Here is a 16243-nt window from a genome sequence, read left to right on the forward strand (position 1 = left end):
AACAGCAGTGAGAGAAGCAGAAGGGGACTCTCTGTTTGCATCAAGTCTATAGTATAACAGATTAGCCAAAAAGTTTTAAGTGAGTTTGTATTTACACAGGTCACAAGGAAATTTTACATCGTATATCACTAGTGTAGCAAAACCTATAAGCTGATTTAAAATATATATGAGACAGGGAAAACTGAAAAATGCTATCTCAAGCTACAAGGAAAACAAAAAGAAGAGAACTTACTCTATCAAAAAGCAGCTATCAGAAATCAAGTTCTGTCTCTATTAGTGAGCAATCACCAAACTTAAATATATACACAAGAGAAGTCACAGTGGCCTATGAGTAAGCAGATGAGACATACAAAATATCAAAAAAAAATTAGAAATTCAAAGCTTAGAACACTATTTCCACCTGCCTTTATCTTCTTCATGAAGCAAGTAATTACTTGGGACTCTAATGACCTCCGTCTGATAGTAAGACAGTTGCAGTAGCTAATGAAAATCAGGTTCCCCCAGCTGTGCTGTCGAAATACTGAGAGGATGATAGACTGTCATCAGAATGCTCCAGGGTAAGGACACAGAGACAAAGATAGCTAAAATTAAATATCAAAATGGAAGCTTTGTTATTTTAGCAACTGTGTGTTACTTTTATTGACAGAAAATGCCTAATATAAAGAGTTTTAAAAGAGAAATTCCTTTGACTGACTCCTCCTGGTTTTAAATATTTCAGTCCTTAATACTTGCCCCAATTGGTTCTGTGCCATGAGTCAGAAGCACGGCAGTAGGGAGCCTGGGGCAAAGGTACTCACATCATGGTAGACAGGAAACAGAAAGGAATTCCGTCACTAACTAGCTTTCTCCTTTTTCCTTCTGTGTTTCTTCTACACTTGTGTCCTATGCAAGACATCCTCTCCAACCTTGGTAATTCTCTCTAGAATGCTGCCTAAGATACCCAGGAGGTAAGCGTTGTTTTTCTTTTAAGAGCTTCACCAGCAGGTACCCGTTTTTATTTATTTGTTTGTTTGTTCGTTTGCGTTAGTCTTGATTGTAGACCCCTCCCTTCAGCCTCCCCCTCATACAAATCCTCCCCTATCCCTCCCCTTTACCTCTAAGAAGGGAGAGGCCCCCCCTATGGGTACCAAACCACTCTGGCCTCTCAACTCACTGAAGACTAGGCACATTTTCTCTCATTGAGGCCAGAAAAGGCAGCCCAGTTAGGGGAACAGAATCCATAGGCAGGCAACAGAATCAAGGTAAGCCTCTGCTCCAGTTACTGGGGGATCCACATGAAGACCAAGCTGCACATCTGCTACATATATGCAGGGGAGGGGCTTAAACCCAACTCTTGTACGCTCCTCAGTTGGTAGGTCAGTCTCTGGGCATCCTCAAGGGTCCAGGGTAGTTAAATGGAATATTGGTCTTCTTGCAGAATCTTTATCCCTCCCAGGTTCCTCAATCCATCTCCCAACTCTTCCACAAGATTTCCAAAGCTCAGTATAGTGTTTGGCTATGGGTCTTTGCATCTGTTTCAGTTAGCTGCTGAGTGGAGCCTCTACAGGACAGTTATGCTAGGCTCCTGTCTGTGGATCCAGGCTGACAGATACAAGCATAGCCTGAGGCTCCAAGGTAATTGAAGGACAGAGACAGGCCTGTAATGTGTCCCTATTGATCCTCTGAGGACAGCTCAGCACGGACCCCCTCAAAGAAATTGGCAGGGGTTGCTACTACATTCATTTATGTCTGACTCACACAGGGCATCTGTGTATCCAGACCAGGAGTGACAAATATAGCTGTAACAGTTATATTCACATGTTGTATCATTATGACAAGGCTTTGACCAACAAAAAGGCATCAACGTTTCACAGTATGTCCCTATGAATCTACTACCCATGCTGTCTCAGTAGCAGTTGTTTCCACATACAGACCTCCATGAAGACATGGATGACTGACACATTCATCAAAGTTGAGTTCACCGTAGTCTCCAAAGAATCCAGGTAAGTAAGCCCCAAGAGCATACTGATATGTGGCACCATGTGTAGGCATGGCTGGGACACATACTCATCAATTTCCAGCTCACAGTTTTGGGGAGGGGGCAACCGGGAAAGGGGAAAGCATTTGGAATGTAAACAAGGAATTTAGAAAATAATTTTTTAAAAACTAATACTTTTTGAGGACAGACACATGTCCTATCTCATTGGGGCACAAAACAATCATTCATGTGGGGATCAGAAACACATTCATTTACCTCTAATCACAAAGATTTAGAATGCCTTGATATCCAGGAACACAGAAGGAGGAGTGTTTCCATCCTGGCACACAGCACCATTATCACAAGGGCTGGAAGCACACTAATTGTGATCTGTCTCACAGAACCTTTGAGCACATCCAGCAGGGCTAATATAGACAGGGTGCTCAAGATCTTTATGGAAGATGTCTCCAAGTTGGCAGGTGTTCCCTCCACAGGAATTAGTGGAAGATTCAGAGGCCAGCCCCTTTATCCCAGGAAGACAAGGGCACCAGAAAGCCCTTTCTCCTGGATTATTCACACAAGTGGCAATTCCCTGGCAGGAACTGGAGAAGCAAGGGCCTTTTAGATCTTCATAGTCTTTGTCCAAATTATTGGCAATGTCTAAGCAACAACTGTCATCTTCTGGAAAACCCTTGCACATTAGACTGTTGTGGAAAGATTTTCAGAGACACCTGGTATTGTTTTTATTACAAAATGAATCCTGGTCCCTCAAATCACTGTAGGACTCAGGTACATCTTTTCACACTGAAGCCAGTCAAGACAGCCCAGTTAGGGGAGCAGGATCCACAGGCTTGCAACCCAGAGTCAGGGTAAGCTCTAGATCCAGTTGTTGAGGGGGCCCACAAGAAGACCAACCTGCATATCTACCACATATATGGGAGGGCTCATCAGGCACTCTTAAGAATATACAATATTTTTAAAAAATAATTGTACTCTTTTTTAAAAACCTTATGTTTTAATATGCATGAGAACATCATCTATATCACTCCCGCTTCTCCATCTTCAACTCTCCCCATGTCCCACTTCAAAATTTGTGGGCTACTAACAGAAAATGCAAGATTGCAGCTGTTATTCAATGAATGGGGCTCCATGTCTCAGCTGGTCTTCAGTAGATACTGAAAGCCCAAAGAAGTAGGCTCTCATGGACTTGACAGTGAGAGCAAGCAAAGAACAAATGCTTACTTCTTCCATATATATATATATATATATATATATATATATATATATATTATATATATATATATATATAATCCACCTCAAAAGGTCTGGATTAAAATTGGATCTTCTCATTTCAAATGATTTAATTAAGAAAAATATCCCTCACAGGCATGTGCCAGGCCACTTGCATTCTAGTTAATTCCAGATGTAATCATGTTGACAACCAAGAAGAACGATCACAATTCCACCCTTGTCAACTTGACATGCAATCATATCTCCTTAGGACATGCTTAATTTTCTAATGAAAACAAATAATCAGATTATAATTATGCCTAACACACTATAACTGTATCGTGTACAACCACAAGCACATTATAAATTTTAGAATATTTGGCAATGTCCCTTGAGGGATATTCTTTAGAATCTCAAAACTAGAATATGTTAACTGCTAATATTCTCATAATTTATGTTACATTGCATGATAAAGAAATCCAGGAAAGAAAACACAAATATCTGTTCAAACACGCTCTTAACAAAATATGACAAGAAGCCCTCATGTCAATTATAACCTTTGTTTCCTCTACTACCCATTTTGTATTTGTTCCATCCTCAAGAAGCAGTTCAGAGGGTTTTGGATCTGTTCCTAGAAGAGTGGTCCATCTCTTCATTCCTGATGGGTCTGTGTCATTTGTCATCCTGCCTGGATTAGGCATCACAGGACATGGTAGCACCAAGAGATTCCCTAAAGGATTTCCTGCACTCCAGACATCTTTCTTACCTCCATTATGGAGAGGCTATCCAATTTCCCCATGGTAATCTTGACCAATTACTGCTCCTAAAGATAATTGAAGCCCAAAGTGACAAGGGGAAATATAAGCTTCAGGTTCAATGGAATGTTTGTTTTGCCTCTTGGCAGGAGCACTCCGAACTCTGAAAACCAAATTTCTAGGGCAGCAGAGCTTAAGGTCACTGGAACAGGAAGCAAAAGTTTTCCTAGTGGGTTACTAGAGGTGATAGTGAGTGAAACTATTCCCTTTTTTGTATTTTTATTCCTAGACCTGTGGATATAGGAGAAACCATACCATATATTGGACACAGATTCAACACATATACTGCATTCTGGAGGACTCTGCCCCAGCCCTTCAGGATGCTTCCATCTAATAGGCATTGTAACTATGTCTTCAACAGGCCATTCCATCTTTCTATTAGGCAAGCTACTTCAGGATGATGAGGAACATAAGACTAGTGGATTCCATGATCATGGGCTCACAGAGGTATTTCTCTGGCTATGAAATGAGTTCTTTGGTCAGAAACAATATTGTGTGGAATATCATGATGGCAGACAATACCTTCTTTTGAGAGGCCAAATCTTTTAAGTTCAGACTTCATTTTAGAGAACCTGACCTAAGTTTAAACTCAGGTAAACTAAAAGGCTGGAACCTAGCATTAGTTTCCAAGTTTTCCCCCAACAAAACCTGAGCCTAGATCCAGTCTCTAGGCTAATCCCCAATAAGACCAGAGTTTCCAGGTTACACCCTCAACAAGACCAGTGTTTCCAGGTTATTTCTTCAACAAACTTGCACCCCAGTTTACAAGCCCACCCCTGCCTAATGGCCACCAATGCAGAGGGGAGCAGAAATTAAGTTTATGATATGACACCCAGCACCAGCCAATTATGTTAAAGGTCACAGTAGCTTTCCAATGAGATGCTTGCACACTAATCCCCTGCTTGCTGCTTACTATAAAGCCTTGCCCTGATAGACATTCGGGTTCTCCCATTACCAAAACTTTCCTGAGTGATTGCAGTGCATTTTCAGCGCCCAAGCTAGCTCAAATAGAATAAAGACCCTGCTGGGAGTTTATCAGATTGGCTCCTGTCTGTTTTTTGAGGCACCACTAACATTTCCCTGGCATTACACTGTAAGTCCACAAATGGTGGCTGTTCATATTCTAGAGCCCATATGTAAGCCCCCATCTCTGCCACCATGACCACTTTGTTCATGGTTCCATTGGGCAATGGCAGAGAAAGCTAAAGAAAGAGGTTAACAAGCCACAGAATGGATGGATCATCCTATCTACTTGATTATTAAACCCCAGATGAGTCACCCTTTGATGAGATTTACATGGGACACAAATATCTTCACATCCTTTGCCCATATCTAGCCACATACTTCTTCCCCAAATATCTTTCTTACCGATTTTCCAAACATGTTTGCTACAAGTCCCTGACCACGCTGCCAATCCATTGGCTATAACCTATGAATCAGTGAAAAAAAATCATACACCTGGCCATTTTTCCTTCCAAAAATAATGTGTACTACCTGAAGTTCTGCCTACTGTGAAGATTTCCCTTTGCTGGTATCTTTCAGGATTGTCCAAGATAGGGGTTGTGAAGTGGAAATTTCTGTACTCTTTTGGAAACTCAGTTATGTCATGTGATGTTTTCTAAAGTAGACTCAGGTGAGAGGATGTTTTGCTCACCTTGTATCACATCACTGATTTTCCCCTCTTGTAACCTTGTAGAGAGTAACTCGCCAAAGAATTTCTCATAATATTCCAGTGGCGTGTTGTTGCTTCTATGGATCTGAGCCAACTGGTGGAGCCTCGCAGTTTCTTCTGGATAGAACTGTCATTGCTGATTAATGAGAGATAATTGCCAAGTGGAAATGAACTGCTGCTGGTGGTGCTTGTTGGCATTATGCTAGTGGACTGGAGAGCTGACAACTAGGATTGGAATAGCCCCAAAGAACTATTGCCAAACAGGTCCACAAGCTCTGTTTCATATTAACCTTTCTTTCTCACTACCTTTGGTGGATGGTGGGCTAGAAGGGAAGTTAAAACATTTAAGATGGGAGGTTGCACTGTTTAAGAATGCTTATTAAAGTAGGTTTTGAAAAATCTAAACTAATAGAGTTGTAACAATATAGCTCCGAGTAGTGCCTGCATGAAGTGCAGGATCATCAGTAAACCTGAACACCCTTGCCTTCTCTTCCTCAGTCAGTCAATCACAGGGCACACCGAATAAGTCTATAGGTGCATGCTTGGGAGCAAATGGCATTGTAGCAGGAGTAGCAACCATAAACATTTGGACAACTTCTTTATATAACTTGCTTGTATCTTCAGAACCTGATTGGGCCCAATCACATATATATTACTTCCATTTGATAATAGATTGCTGCTGTCCACTATCTACTTTATGGTTTGGTGAGTCAGATAAAATACAGCTCATGATGGCCAACTTAGGTCACAAGGTAACTTGGAGTTCCTTGGTCAAATGATCAATTTCTACTAAGGCCAGAAGAGGTGAAATAATGCCATGCAAAAGAAGAATAGTTGTCTGCATATGCTGGTAGAGGCGGGAATAGCCATCACAATGTTTTGTTTTCTTTTGGTTTTATGACCCAATTAGTTTCATTACAGTTGCTTATAATGGTATGAATGGCCTCTTTACATACTAGTGACTACACCATGGAAAACTTCTCTCCCTCACACATCAAAACAAACAAAAAAGGAATATATAAGCTATACATGAAGACAAGTCATTAAAAGACTTAAAATCCATATAGAAATGTGTTCCAAATATAGAAATGTGGAACCATAAATCTAAAGTGGCTAGGTTTTAAGCTTCAGTAAGGCAAATGTGTTCTTCAGGGATAATTTGTTTGTTGTTATTTTTAATGTGTGTATTTTAATAAACTGGTCTCAAGTTATTGTATATGCAAGTCCTAGATGGCTTGACACCTCTGTGCATTTTCAAGGAGACCAAAAGCAGTGAACAATAGAGGATCTGGATTCTTTGTATTCCTCCTTGATTATCCATATCTCCTAGAAAGTGGTTAATAAGACCAGGATAGAGCCACTGCTCCACACAGAATATGTGCGTGTAAGGGAGTGATAATCTTGATCCTCATGGTACTAGGAACCAGAGTAGTGATCTCCTTCATCCTGTAATTCATACCTGGTCATAGAGTGGTGCTACCAGACACCACTGTGCTGGCACAGAGGTTTTTTTCTTTTTGTTGTTTTTGTTTGTATTTTTTTTTAATATTGGCATTACACCATGATGGAATTAAAGGTAATTTCTTGGATGCTGAAGGATTCTATAGCCAGGAAGGAGTGTTGGAGAGATTCTCTGGGCAGTGTACCTACTTATTATTAATAGTGATGAACTGGCACTCAGGATGCTCATAGCTCCTCTCCAGGAAGGAGAAAGACATAATGATGATTATCTCTTGCTCAGAGTCCATGATGACATAGAGTGGTTTCTCCTTGATGTCATTCTCAATTTCCCACTGGAGTAGGTAAGAAAATTGTAGCCACACTTAAGATCTTCATGACATAGTCTGTTAGATCCACGCAAGCCTGAAGTCTGTCACAAGTTTGTGGTAAGACCAGGAGCATCCAGGATAGCACCTACTGAAGTCCTAAGTACATGGCTTGGATGTAGAAGGTCTAAACATGATCTGGGTCATGTTTTCCTGATTGGCCTTGAGGTTTAGGAGGTCTTTAATGAGTAACACCTGGGTGTCAGTTGAGGGTAAACAATGCACCTTATTGTAAAAGTATGGTGCCAGTTCTTCTATGTGTCATCCCATTTTGTGACAATGTTGTGCCCAATGGACTACTTCAGGGTCAGGATGCCTCTGTTGTTTTAGGCCTCATTACCCACATAGTTCTTTTGTGCCATGCCCAACATCACACCCTGGGAGAGAAGACATCCAATTATGGAAGGGAAGATGGCCGTGTGAGCACCAGAAGCTGCAAGTCGGTTTTGCACATGTTGGATCCATTGTTGTCCTAGTTGTTCATGGACAACTGAGTTGTGGATTAGGAACAGCAACAGAGAAGCTTCAAGAGCCCTGTGTTCATAAGGTAGATATAAATTTGACAGTGTCTTTGGTAATATCATATTTGTCCTACACAATGACTTTAAAAGTTTCCTAAGCTAACTTTCTAAACTTTACAAATTGAAACTATCATGTTTTAACAAAAATCAAATTACCTGTCTGCTTCTTTTGAAGAATAAAATGAGTTAACAAGATTTGGACCATGTTCTCAAGTAGCAGAAGGAAGCTATGGTGGGTGGGAGATGATTCTCAGTCCCCATGGATTATATATCATTTCTGAATGTTTCATACTCATACAGTTTCACTTATTTATATTACTGCTCAGAATCCTGGAGGAGTTTGTAATTCCTGTCTAAAGTATCAAACTTCATGCTACTTTATTGAACAAACAAAATACATCCCATCTGTTCACTCATATACTCAAAAAATCGTTTGGGGTTCTTTTTGTTTTTTTTTTTTTTTTCTGTCTCTCTTTTCAGAAAATAAAACAATGTCTTAGTAAGACAGTTGCTTCCAGGCTGTGTAAAAGGACATCAGACTCCCTTCTTCATTCTCTATATGGCCAGTGCAGTGTCTTCTATTTGGTTATCAGCATTTGTTTGTAAAGAAGGACAGTGTGACCTCCTGGGCAGGAGGACCCTTTGAGTGAAGAAAGCCGTTAGCAAATCAATCCTAAAGTGATTTATTTCCAAGCAGTAGATAGCAAGGAGGCAGTGTATATTTATCATTTGGACAAGGCCTTAATAAAGATAAATTCAGAGTTTGAGTTCCTCTAAGAAAGTGGCTTTAACTTCCGACATATGCCAAAATGCACTTCACAGCTAATTAGGTGGTATTCACACAGGCCTTGCAAGTGGGCTACAGCTAGGCAGTAGGATAGGAATGTTTTCTCTACATTAGGACGTGCCATTGATGGTCTGAAAAATCAAGGACTTTTGAGACTAAAAAGTAATGTCAAGAGGTAAACTCAAGGAGATCCTCAGAGCAAATAATTAATGTATGTTCATTAAAAAAAAAATCTATGGCAAGACTTTGCTCAGCTACATTATAGAGGGCATATAAACAGAAGGCTAGTTTTACCTCCATGTAATTAATAAAATCATTGTTGCTGAACTACATTTTAATTGTATCTCCTGTCACACGGACATGGTAACAAAAATATAGAGTAAAATATTAGGACTGACTCTTTTATCAAACATATTTCATACGCTCTCTTGAAAATCAGGACCTAAACTAGAGTAATACAAGCAAGATACATAGGGCTTGAAAGGCAGGGAGGTCCTTATACACAACCAGCAAGAGAGTTAGTACCTCATAAAATTGTGTTCTTTTGAGGTCTGTATAGCTTTACCTTAGACTCTGACCCATTAATGTTTCTGGTCTTGAACTAAGATGTTCTAAAATCTAGCTGAAAGAATATAAAGAACAAAAATATATGATACATATAAAATCATGCATATGTGAACAATATTTATTAGAACATATGGTGATAATACCATAAATCCTTGTATGTCATCACCATAAGGAAAGGCAGATGCCAGTGTAAATTAATAGCATGTCTGAATATCCATGTGTTGCTACCAAGAAGAGAGCCTACAGGTGAAGGTCAAAGGTTCTACCTTGAAGTTCTAGTACTACTGCATTAGTTGATTGAATCTAAGAGCTAGTAGAAAACAAAACTGATTCTTCAACTCTGTCATTGCTGAAATCTGGATAACATGACTCCTTTGGTCTTGTATTTCTTTTGTATCATTTTACAAAATTCCAAACATAAACTACCTACAGAGTAAAGTTTTACATCCACCACTTGATAGTTTAGAAAGCAGAGCAAAGGTATTGATGGTATGGGTTTGTGAAAGAAATAGCTCATCATGGTAGCTGGAATTGGGACCAGGCTATAAGTTTCAAAGGTCCATTCCTAACAGCCTACCTCTGCCAGCCCATAAAGATTCCATTACCTCCCAAAACAGTAGACAATCTGAGGAAGAAGAGCACAAGACATAAAACTGCAGGGGATATTTTATATTCATATCATGGGAGCTTGTGAAATCTTTCTACGTATAGAATCCAAAAGGAATACTCAACCATCTCTCATTCCAATATAAATTCAAAGTTAAAAGTAATTCCAGTTAGAAGTTTCCACATGCAGGCATATTGTGGTATGAGACACTCAGGTTCGCATATTTTGCTCCATTTGATTACAAAGTAAGTTCTGTTTTAAACTCTACACGTATCATCTCTTCCTCTAAGTTCTATATCCCACAGTGTGATTGCATACATCAGAACTGAGAAAAATGGACTAAAACGATGCCTAGTTGAGAGCAATCACTTTCATTTGCTTTAATTGGTATCCAACTTGAGATTTTTCCAAATGTTAGATCATTGAGTGTTTCCAGGTGAAAGAAAAAAGCCACCCCTTCAATAAAATTGATCAAATTGGCTCATGAAATGTTGTGGACACAAGAAAAATTCACTCTTGTTAAACAGAGAAACTCCTGGAAAATGCATTCCAAACATAGGCATTAACATTTTCTTTGAAAGAATCACAGCACATAGAAAAAAAAATCCTTGATAAAATGTGGTTTCTAGTTGCTGAATCTCACTTAACTCAGCTCTCTGGCATTTTTTCTTAGTCTGCCTAGACTTAGAGAGGGATTTTCAATGGACCATTTTCAAACAAGTAATTATACTAAGCAGAGTTCTGAAACTAGCATAAGTCATGTTGCCCTTCTGAAGTTTATGCTCAACTCAGAATTAGATGAAGTCACTCATCAATTATTCAAGCAGTTATTAATTACCAGTAAGTGTTCAAGGCTTTATTCTTGGTGCTGCAGGGAGGCAGGGTGAAAGTGACAGATGCCAAAGAAATTTAGAGTCTGTTATGGGAACTGTCTAGTATGGAGGCTAAGATATGCATATGAATAGTAATATGGGGTACAAAAGGTTATACCTCATATGAGAGAAACAAAAAAAATAGTACATTTAAAGTATGTTCTGTTGACGAATACATGGGTATCACCTGGGAGCTTGTTAGAAATATAGATTCTCACCCTCTAGCCCTGACCAATTGATCCAGACTCTGTAGTCTTAAGAAGTTCCATAGGTTAGTCTTACATTCATTACAATTTGAAAAGCCCCATAAGTGTAGTTAGTTCAGAGAAAGGAGAAATTCTTCCAGTTCAGGGGGCAGGAAAAGCCTGAAGGAACATGACACCTGGGGTGTACTTTAAGAAGGTAGCACAAATTTTGAGAGAACTATCAAAAAATTGTCCACTGATTTTCCACACATGTGACTTGGCCATATTTACCAGCCTTCCTTGCAGCTGTGTGAGACTGTGACTAACTTCTAATATGACGTGAGCACAGCAGCATGTTCTACTTGCAAAAGAATGAATTCCTCTTACTCATTCTCCCTTCTTTCTAGAGTTGGAGCCACAGAGTGAAGTGGCACAACTCTGACTGCTCAAATGATGATCATACCTTCGGGGATGGTGCAACAATCATTTATCCAGTTGACAACATGTAAGGAGCCTAATTTCTTGAATGGTCATGCAAAGCAGGAACTAGTGTCCTGAGACACTCAAAACTATTACAGGAGAGGGAAATTAGCTTCTCAAATTGCCACTTTATGTTCTCCCTTGTTAAAAGTGGGTATGTTTATCTTAACAAATGTAGACATATGCAGTTCAAATACAGAGAGAAGGTTAAGGATAAAGCTGGTTGAAAGAGTAGCATAAAGCAGTCCCACAGGTCCATGTACCTGTGTATAGGATGCTCAAGGTATCATAATGATGTATCTGGCTGATTCATACAGTATATAGATTTGTAATATTAAATCAAATTAGAAAAGTGAAATAAAATATATCAGATTACAGGTGATAACAGGAAGCCATTACCAATTTTACAATGCTGGAGGGACATATTCTGGTAAGTGTGTTTGGGGAGAAAAGGGAAGAAAATCTCTTTATGCTTTTATGGTAGAAAAGGCCAAATGATACTATGAACCTCAGAGAGAGCCAGGCATGGTGGTCCATGCCTGTAATCCTACTACTGGGAAGGCCAAAGAAAGAGCATTGCTGTGAATGAGTGTGAAGCAATACTGGGCTACGCAGTAAGAACCTGTAAACAATAAAGTAAAACAACAAAATCTTCATGCTGACATGGCAATGCAGGTGCTGAAATTCTCAATTTAGGTACCTGTTCCAAAAATCTGGTAAGGCATTTGTACTGTGAGAGTCAAAAAATAAATATGGAGTTCCCAGTGCAGAGTAAAATTAGTGACCATATAGAACTATAGTAAATCATCTGCAGAAGTTTTTGAATGTAAATCTTGGAAAAAAAGAAACAATGTCAATGTGAAAAAGTATCCTCATCAACAAAATCTAGCATGTGAAATATGGAAATATGCCTATCATTTTTAGCATTCCTAGAAATTAAACTAAAATTGGATTGTAAATCAAATACAACCTTCTCAAAGAGCAGCTGCATTGTCTTTGACTGTGTTAAATAAACAGGAGAATGGATGGAGAGAAGAGGACTTATGGAACATATAGGGGAGACTGGGAAAGGGGAAGGCTTCTAGAATGTAAACAAAGAATATAGAAAATAAATAAAAAAATTTAATTAAAAATAACATCTGACTTTAAGTGTTTTGACCCAGATTCTATTATCTTTATTATATCCCAAGGGCAATATACTATTCACTGGAATTAAATTTCTTCATATTTACTTATTTTTACTTAATTTTCTACTCTCTCTCTCACACTCTCTCTCTCACTGTGTGTGTGTGTGTGTGTGTGTATGGGTGGGTGGGTGTGTGTGCGCGCATGCGCGTGAGGTTAAAGAACAATGTGAAGAGTCAATTTTCTCCTTCTACCATTTGGGTTCCAGTGACTGAACTTGGGTCATTAGCCTTTAAATATCTTAAGAGCCATCACCCAGTGCAAGGTGTTACATTCTTTAATAAGTCATTTGTTTATATTTAAAATGTTAAAGAACTTGTATTTTTTTCTCTTCAGAAAATTTAGGTATTACCATATGAGGTATATTTTTAAATAGTTCATCTATACTAGAAAATAAGTAAGATTCATGCAAATATATTTCAAGCTGGTGACTAGATAGGATTCCAGGATTATAATGAGATCCAACTGAAGCACTCCTGAGGGTGTGAGCACACAAATATTGAACTTGAAAATTACAAGCTTCAAGAGTGTAGAGAGTGCACTAAAGAAGTTGATTGAAATCAATTACCCTCTTGAAAATTAGGAGGTGTTCAGAGAACAATTAGGAAGAGTCCAATCCATATTCATTAATACAAAGTGGGTCCCCAAATGACAGATTTCTGCTGTGATTAACAAAGTTTTTTTTTTTTTAAGGACAGCCTCATAAAAGAAACAGACATATAAAATAAAGGTTTATATAGCAAAACACTCAACTGATATTCTTACTTTATATTAGAAATAAGTTATAAAATAGTTCGTAGTGAAATATATGTATTAGCACAATCATGTACAATATAATAGTATTTTATCACGGGCGGACCACTCATACAAATGGAAAAACCACATAGCCCAGGTGTCCAATAGTCTCTACAGTGAGGTTTATATGTATACCCAGCAATGTTTGTGTGCTGACGATGAAATTACCTAATGATGCATTTTCTTTTTCTTTTTCTTTTTTCTTTTCTTTTTATTGGATATATTCTTTATTTGCATTTCAAATGTTATCTCCTATCCCAGTTCCCCTCCCTCTCCCAGATAGCCACAATACATAGTTCTCACTCTTTATAATATTATACAGTAGGGAGATAGGAATTTGACATATACATTTATAAAGGAGAGGTACAAATACTCAGTCCATAAAAGTAATAGTCCACATACTAGGTCACAGTCTAAATATAAGCAGAAGAGAATATCTACTTCTGCCTTTGAGTGAGCAAGCCAAAAATTTCTGCCTTACTAGTCTGGCATCTAGGTAGTCTCAAAATTCACTTGCACCCATATGACATGAATTGCAGTTCTAATCAAATGCCTATCATCCACTTGCTGTAGATTTTTAAGTGAATAATCAACATCTTTGTAAAATGGTGATGAGAAGAAATGTCAATCTCACAAAGTTGTTTAATTATCAAATATATTTGCATGTATAAAACTTGACTGTTGCTATACAGTATAAGTGGAAAGGACCTTTGCAATTTTCCTGTGTTCCAGGTATTGTGAGAAGTTACTATGTGTAGCTAGTCTACAGAAGTAAGTTTTGTTATTCTTCCACTGTATAAATAAGCAAATGTATCCATGGAGAGTTGCCCAGGAATTCACAGCTAGAAAATGGCAGAGGCAGAATGTGGTATCAAGCACATTGATTCCAGAACTCTAAGCCAATGCCCTCTACTAACTTACAATAATAATATTTACAGTTGCATACATAGTATATTATCTCCTCTTGGCCGTGGTTTCACCTGTGGAATCCTTTTATATATTACAGGTTACCATTTAGGTTCACATATTTCCTCATCTAATCAAAACTTCAATCTTAATGAGGACAGGAAATGATTCTGCTTTCGTGAAGGTAAAACTAGATTCAGGAGGAAGCAATCAACTAAAGTTAACTAGCTAGTAATCATTACATATTCTTCCCAATATGAAGAGGCCACCTTAGCAGTTTTGATTCCTTAGGTACATGGATGTTAGGAGATACTCCTTTTGTCACCTGTCATAAAAATGCAATTCCATGAAAATACTCATCTTGAATCTGGTTGTTGCTCTTAGTTTATTTAATTTTGTTTTGTTTTGTTTGTATTTTAGTTCTTTGAGAAATTTATACCTTGTTTTTGCTCATATTCACACTCCTCTCCTTTGTAACTCCACCCAGATCCACTTTATTTCCTACCCACCTGACTTTTCCCAAACAAATAAAAGACAACAACAAAATGCAGCCCAATTCATGCTACCCATATTTTCTATCCACGTATTCTTGGACGTGTAGACTTCCATTGAGTGTGATCAGCCAACCTAACAAGAACTACAATCATAAAGAAAATTGATTCTTCCCCTTCCAGCTGCTACCTGTAGTCAAACGCTTCTCAGATAGAGATGGGGACTCATGCCTATCTCTCCTCTCCCTGATGGAATTTAGTGTGGCTTGACCTTGCATAGGTCTTGTAAATCTAGTCACTTTTTAAGTGTGGTTAAGATTGGTTTTGAAAACTGGGTGGTGGTACATGCTTTTAATACCAGCACTCAGGAGGCAGAGGTGGGCAGATCTTTCAGTCTGAGGTCAGCCTGGTCTACAGAGTGAGTTCCAGGACTGCCTGGGCTATACAGAGAAGCCCTGTCTCAAAAAAAAAAAAAAAAAAAAAAACCACCACAACAACAACAACAAAATATTGGGTTCTAAGATGTCATAGCACTAAAAACCATGTTAGATGTCAGGCTTAGATCTAGTCAGGTAGGTACCTGATGGAAACTCTGAGCATTTGAATGAATTCATTAATGACAATTAAAGTAGATTAAATTCCTAAGTCGTTTTGATAGACTGAAGCTCATATACCCATCAATGGTAAGTTCATACTCAAGTACTATTCAGAATTATAATCTATACCGTTTACAAACCATGCACACAGGTTTTTTTTCCTTAAACTGCAGTAAGCAATCTTTAATTCAGAATTTTTCTCAGTGAATGAACAAAGGTCAGGATATGACTTCTCATCATAGGATTTCAAGACAACCCTTTATCTTGCTCATCTGCCCACCCTATGTTCCCCTGAAAGGCACGTGATATACACATACAAGGTTGAGAAATGAAATCTTGCTTGGGGCATGCTTTCATCCCCCTTCTGGCTGTCTGCTTTCCAGATGTCCAGTGTCCTCATGCTGTCTGTCATTCCTGCATACCATCTGGTGTTCTTCTCCCTGTTGTAGCTAATGACTCTCACCTATACTTATCTGTTTAAGTGACCCCTTCACTTAGAATATCACATGGGATTGCAAGTTGCTCAGAGAAAAGAAATTACTCCTGATCTGTAATGGCTAATGATGAGTTTTGTTATTTAGCCCCATGATCATACCACCCTAGCTAACAGGAGGCAGCACAGAACAGGATTACATATTGACCTAAAATCTGCCAGATAGAGAGTCAGGATTGCACAGTCCTAATTCAAAGTCTCAAAATAGTTGATCTGTGTGATCAACTTTTTTTTTCTCTTTGAGCATCAGATTCTTAA

At 38.6% G+C, this 16243-nt stretch overlaps 1 pseudogene; it reads right to left on the bottom strand.

The window, feature by feature from the left end:
* Nucleotides 1-1581: 1581 nt before the first annotated feature.
* On the bottom strand, nucleotides 1582-3986 carry LOC127674674 (protein crumbs homolog 1-like; annotated as a pseudogene).
* Between the last annotated feature and the right edge of the window lie 12257 nt (nucleotides 3987-16243).

This window comes from Apodemus sylvaticus, chromosome X (genome assembly GCF_947179515.1).
Source record: "Apodemus sylvaticus chromosome X, mApoSyl1.1, whole genome shotgun sequence".
In the NCBI taxonomy this organism is placed as follows: Eukaryota; Metazoa; Chordata; class Mammalia; order Rodentia; family Muridae; genus Apodemus; species Apodemus sylvaticus.